Consider the following 6241-nt stretch of genomic DNA (forward strand, 5'->3'; position numbering starts at 1 on the left):
TACACACCAACCCAACTCTGTGACGTCACGGCACTGCGCATGCGCAGGTATGGGGCATTCACTATATTCGTGTTTGGCTTAGCCGCGAACGGCTAACGCATAAAGAAGACGAGTGCCATGACGATGCACTTACGTGGTTGTGGACGACGCACCATCATGGAGATTGTCATATGTTTATGCACGTGTTCTATCGTCGCAGAAATAATCACAAACAAAACAAAAAGGGCCTAGTGACTTGCGCTTTTAACGGTGTTTGATTGGTCCCTTTATTTCGAGGCCGTCGGCTGCGTCTGGACATATGCTAAAATGAAGTCTACTGTGTCAACTCAAAAAGTCATGCCTTTTCAGCATCTCTCTATTTCTCCTTTGATACTATTTGAAATGCGAACTTATACTGTCTACTTCATTCTACCTTAATTCGTAGAGAGTGTCTCAAATAGTCGTCGAAAAATCTTGCAAATACACAAGTTCAAACACGAGTGTGTGTACCGTCACGTATACTTTATGTACTTATACGCCAAATCTTTCTCCTTTTTTAACGTTTTCTGATTGCGTTGTTTTCTTTCTTTATTAATACTGTTAAATATTGTTACAGGAGTGGAGCAAACATAATATCATACAGGTTGCACTTGCTGCGATAACTTGGAACAAAAATAAAAAAAAAGTTAGTAGTATTTACAACATCAGGTGGCAAACTACTCCAGTCAATAATTGTTCGAGGAAAGAAGGGACATTTAAATGGCTCATTTTTATAACAATATGATTTTATTGTTCTGCTGTGAAAAGGCCTAGTAAACCTGGGGCAGAAAAATGTAATATAATCATCTTTGTCTATTCCAAGCTTGTCGTTAACGATAAGGTGGAGAAGTTTTAGACGATTCATTCTCCTTCTTTCCTGTCCAGGCCCGCCTCAGTACAAAGTTTTGTGGGGGACATTTAAATTTAAATTTCAATTTAGTTTATTTTACAGAGACTGGAGGGACTCTCAGACAAAAGGCTGCTAATAGCAGCTTGACGGTGTCTGAGACAGAGGCAAAAGCGTCGATATGTCAGTTTACACTTCATACGAAATACAACAAAGAAGCAAGCAACAAAGAAGTATAACTATCTGAAGACATAAAAAAAAAAAAAAGATACAACAAAGGATTATTTACTATAACAACAAAAGGTGTCTAGTTACACATTATACAAAATACAGGCAGTTCAACGCATTAAATGCTCACGTAGATCAGCTTTTGAAAGTGCAAATGCATCGCTAATAGTATTATAAGCCCATTCATTTAGAACTGTCGGGAGGTTATATAATGAAGGGATTGTAAATTATAGTTGGTACGGCATCGGGGAACTCCGGTTGATTAGAGATAACACAATCATGATTCGTTAATTCTAAATACTATACAAGAATGCTATAAACGATTCAGTTGAAAAACGAAACGAAGAAAGGGAACGATATTTATACATGTTCTCGATACGAATTACTTTATATTTAGAAAATAAAGGTTCTGAGAAGTAATTATGTGGGACGTTTGTGATATAACGTGAAATATTTTTTTAAGCAAAATAATTTTACGTAAGGTTGTTTTAGTAGTAGTTCCCCAAACCAAATGACAGTAGTTTAAGTGGGAGTTAAACAAGGCGTAATATATCTTCAGTTTAATATTGGTTCGTAAGAAACTGCGCCACTATAGCGATCACACCAACTACCTGGGACGACTTTTTAATTAAATAATTACTATGAAAGTTTCATGACATATCTTCAGGAAAATATACACCTAGTGTTTTACGTTGAGGGACACATTCAATTTCCGTCGCTCCGAATTTCAGGGGGCAAGATATAGTTCCTAATTTATTTACTGGTCTGAATAAAATTGTTTTTAGACTTTAATTTGCTTATTTTGAATCCATTTACTTCTGATCATACACACACAAAATATGTTTAAAACTATCCATTCTAATAAGGATATCAGCATCGTCACCAGTAAGAAATAAGCTAGTATCGTCCGCCTAAATTATAAACTGAGTTTCATCATCAATTTTAATAATGTCATTTATGTAAACATTAAGTAATAAAGGTCCAAGGATGCTTCTCTGCGGAATACCACATACAATGCTCGAAAACGAAGAATGGTTACCGTCAATATTTACACACTGCTGGCGATTATACAAATACGATTTTAACAGCATAAACGGTGTGCTGCGAAAGCCATATTTATTCAGTTTTGCAAGCGAGGTTTCGTGATTAAGGCGGTCAAAAGCATTACTAAAATAATTGAAAACACCAAGTATTAAACGTTTCCTTTCAGTATATCGAGATATAATTTGTTTTTGTAGTAATAAAGCTGATTCTGTAAATTCGCCTCTTTGGAAACCAAATTGAAAGTTGGTTAGTACAGAATGCTTTACAAAAAAAAAAAAAAAAAAAACAACTTTCGAGACGTTTAAAAAAAATTTTTTCGAGTCGTTTTGAGAAAATAAGAAGAAAAGATATAAGTCTATAATTATTAAACGTTTTTTTTTCTTTTTTCAATTCCTTTAGAGATAACTGTTACATTAGCTCGCTTCATTTTTTCGGGAAATTGACCACATGGTAAGGATAAGTTGAATATATCTACTAAGCATGGTGCAACAATGCCTGCAGCGAACTTAATGGGTCTGATTTGAAATTGTTCAATGTTACAGCAATTGCTATTTCTAAGTTCCATAAAAATGTTAAATGCCTCTTGCTCATCAGTAGGTTCTAGAAAGATGCTGATGTTTCTATGTCGAACAAAGCCTAAAGCGCCGTCACTGTGAGGCCTAGCTATTGTACTTACAAAAAACTGGTTAAAATGTTCTGCAAGTAGCTGCTCCAGACGCAAGTTGGTTGTCTATGCTTAGTTAACGTATATTTCTGGGCCCTGTGCCAAGATTTAGGGCTTCATTAATATTTTTTTCCAAAGAATATCTAGGCTTAGTCGATCGGCCTCACGAAATGTTTGATTGCATTATAATGATTTTGCTCTCTTTAGCTCGGCAGTTAGTTCATTACGAAATTTCTTAAAATTTGCAAGTTTATTTTGATCCCTTGACGTCAAAATATCCCTGTATAAACGATCCCTTCTCCGCATCATTTTAACATGCATTGGGGTAACGAAAGGTCTTGTGATCTTTTTATTTTTTTAGCTGAAATTGTTATTTTGGGAAATACTTGTTGTAAAATGTTTTAAATGTTTTAATGAATTCGGAACATGCATCATTTACGTATACACCAACTCATGTTCACAAACAAACCGGAGCGCTCCTAGCGGACGCCACCGGCGCCGCGCATGCGCGATGGGGGTGTGGGCCAGAAGCTCGCCGTCGCCCATAAACAAACCATTGGAATGCGATGTTGTCAGCGTCAGTGTGAGTCCCCCTGCCCTTTTTCGCGTTCGAATTGTTGATTCTACGTCTTCCTGGCGATGTCTGACTACTTGGGCGGCGTCAACGAAATCACCGAGGTTCGTTACACCATAAAACTTCGCGTGAATAATGTGACATGTGGCGATTCATTCCGCGTGGACGCCGCAGTATGTACTCTGAAGCCTGATTCGCATGATGCGATTTCGCTCGCAATTTTCAGTCGCGACGCCCCTAGGACTGAAAAAGCGTGAACCGAGATGGTCGACGTTGATACTGAAAATCACAAGCAGAATTGGACCAAGTGAATTAGGGATAAGAAGTCGGTGATGGTCACTGATAACAATTATCAACATCTCCTTGTATCTACTGTTTACATCGGGCCTGCTTATACAACCTTCAAATTTAAGTTTTTTGAGGCCTCCACTTACTTCTTATAGCAAGTACTGGGCCAACACTGGGTCTACGGGCCGGCGTCGTCTAAGAGAGCAGACGACAAGCAGAAATGTTTGTAAGAGCAGACGACAGTTCGAGCGATCAGGCGGCCATTTGAACTTGAAGGCGCACTGAACGTAGTCCGCACGTGATCCACACAACTTGACGGTTTTCTGGCGTTCATGTTGGAACAAAACAAATAAATGTGATGACCACAATTATCCGTGAATTCAACCCAAGGTGCTTCCTGCCCAAGCAATTGTCGTCCGACGGCGTCCGCGTTTTTCTTTTCACGGCACATATCCAGATTCTCGGACGACCCGAGCTCGTGAAAACTGAGCTTCAAACTTTTCTCGACACATTTGGTACAACCCCAGTCGCGGCGTTTTGACGAGAAGGCAGGTTTTTGTCTGGTTCCTTTCAAAACAACGCAGGAATACACGTCCGGCATGGGGACTTCTGCCCACAGCCCCAGACCGGAATTGCGACCGACGCGCCACCACCGCGCCGTGACGTCACAGAGTTGAGTTCGTGTATAAGCGTGAGAATAAGAATCCCCAATTATAATTTGCAACCGCGTTTTTAAATGCAATAAGGTTAGCCCTGGACATATTTTAAGAAGTAATCAATGTTTTGTTGGCCTGGTTTGTTTTTACTCGGTTCTTAAAAGGCGCAAATATGTGATTGTGATCGCTATTATTACTGCCAATAGTTCCAGAAATTTGAACTTCGGTGTTCACCTTCGTGATAAGAAGATCCATTGCATTTGATGTAGATAAGGAGTCTTGTGGGGGACATGACGATGTTCTCAAAGCCAGGAAAATTTAGAGTTACTGTCAGTGTTAAACTTTGAAATGAGTCATCAAGTATTTTTCTGTTAAAGTCACCTCCTGGAATTAAATTATACTTATTTATAGACACATATTCTAAAAACAGTTCAAGGAAAGCAATGATGTTATCAAAATATGCTTATGGTGGGTGGTATAAAACAGATATAGCGTTATTTGCACGTTTTAAGCTCAGTATCTCACAATCGTCTGTAACTTTGGATCACTCATGTATTACTTGAGTATTATTTTGTCTGACATGAATCGATCGAGACACCTCCGCCGCGTTTATCTGTGCGATTTAAAAAGAAATGTTCATGAACAGATAAATTTAGCATGTCAACGTCTTGCTGATACCATGTTTCAGAAAACATGATTATATCAAATGAAATTTGAAATTCATCAAAAAGTGATACAAGTTGATCAGTTTTATTTTTTACAACAAACGCTCAATGCGAAACAAAGCTCGCGCAAACCCGAGCTTTGTTTCGCATACGGCGCGTTGACGTACACACACACAGGGTGCGGTGCCGCTTTCGCGGAGTCTTGCGAATGGGTCAGCTGACGAAGGGTCCGCGTGGGGCGAGAAATGTGTGACGTCATTTCTCGGGACACTCGTGTATAAGAACAAGCGCAAAAAAGAAGTATGCACACAAGTGGCACTATACGTACACTACCTAGGCAGTGAACGTGGCAAAGCGTCCGCGTGCTCCAGCTGGCTCGTTGGTCTAGGGGTATGATTCTCGCTTAGGGTGCGAGAGGTCCCGGGTTCAAATCCCGGACGAGCCCGTCGTCCTTTTCTTTTTTTCTTGTTTTTTTAAGAATGCTGTTTTTATCAAAAAGAAAAAGTTTATTGGTGACGCGGACATATGTCTTCACGAATAGGCACGGACTGCCAAACATTGTTTTCCGCGGCCTGGCTACCGACCTAAAACCGCAGTAACACTGTTCATCCTATACACATTAAAAAAAAAAAAAAAACCACGGTGTTTGCTGGGGACATGATGAACCGACACGCGTCAAGCGTTTTTCGAAGCATGTTTGTAATTAGAACAGATTTTCTACGAAACATTACTAAAAGATGCACTAATACGGGTTGTTCAGTTGAGTTATACGGCCGGGGGGACATTACATGTGGGTGGCTTATCTTTGGGATAGGTCGAATAATTAATTAAGCTTCGTTCATAACGTTTTAAGTAATTAAAATAAGCATGTACTTCCAATTTGAAACTTCCTGAGCGTCATCGAAAAAAACAATATATCAACTCCCTTTAGACCAACTTGAACCTATAAACCAAATCAAATCAAATGAGTTCATTTCTACCTTGTAAAATACAGATGGAGGGGCTGTGGAAAAAAAGCTGCGCTTAGCAGCTTGACGAGCCCACAGTCCCTGTATTAATGGCAACTAAGCAGCACTACGGTGGGAAGAATGAACATGCATAAAAAGGATAATGGCAACGAAAACACAAAGGTATTAGAGGCATACAAAACTGGATTGAAACATTATAAACTGGATTGAAAACTTCCTTTCAAACAGAACACATAACCTTGTTATATAGACAACAATTGTTCGTCACAAAAACTTGTTAAATCGGGAG

The 6241-nt window shown here is 39.2% G+C and overlaps 1 non-coding gene across 1 annotated transcript; it reads left to right on the top strand.

The window, feature by feature from the left end:
• Positions 1-5357: 5357 nt before the first annotated feature.
• Trnap-agg lies at positions 5358-5429 on the top strand. The gene has a single exon. It is a non-coding gene; the product is annotated as a tRNA-Pro (tRNA).
• The last annotated feature ends 812 nt before the right edge of the window (positions 5430-6241 follow it).

This window comes from Ixodes scapularis, unplaced genomic scaffold (genome assembly GCF_016920785.2).
Source record: "Ixodes scapularis isolate PalLabHiFi unplaced genomic scaffold, ASM1692078v2 ptg000069l_1___fragment_2___debris__unscaffolded, whole genome shotgun sequence".
Taxonomy (NCBI): Eukaryota; Metazoa; Arthropoda; class Arachnida; order Ixodida; family Ixodidae; genus Ixodes; species Ixodes scapularis.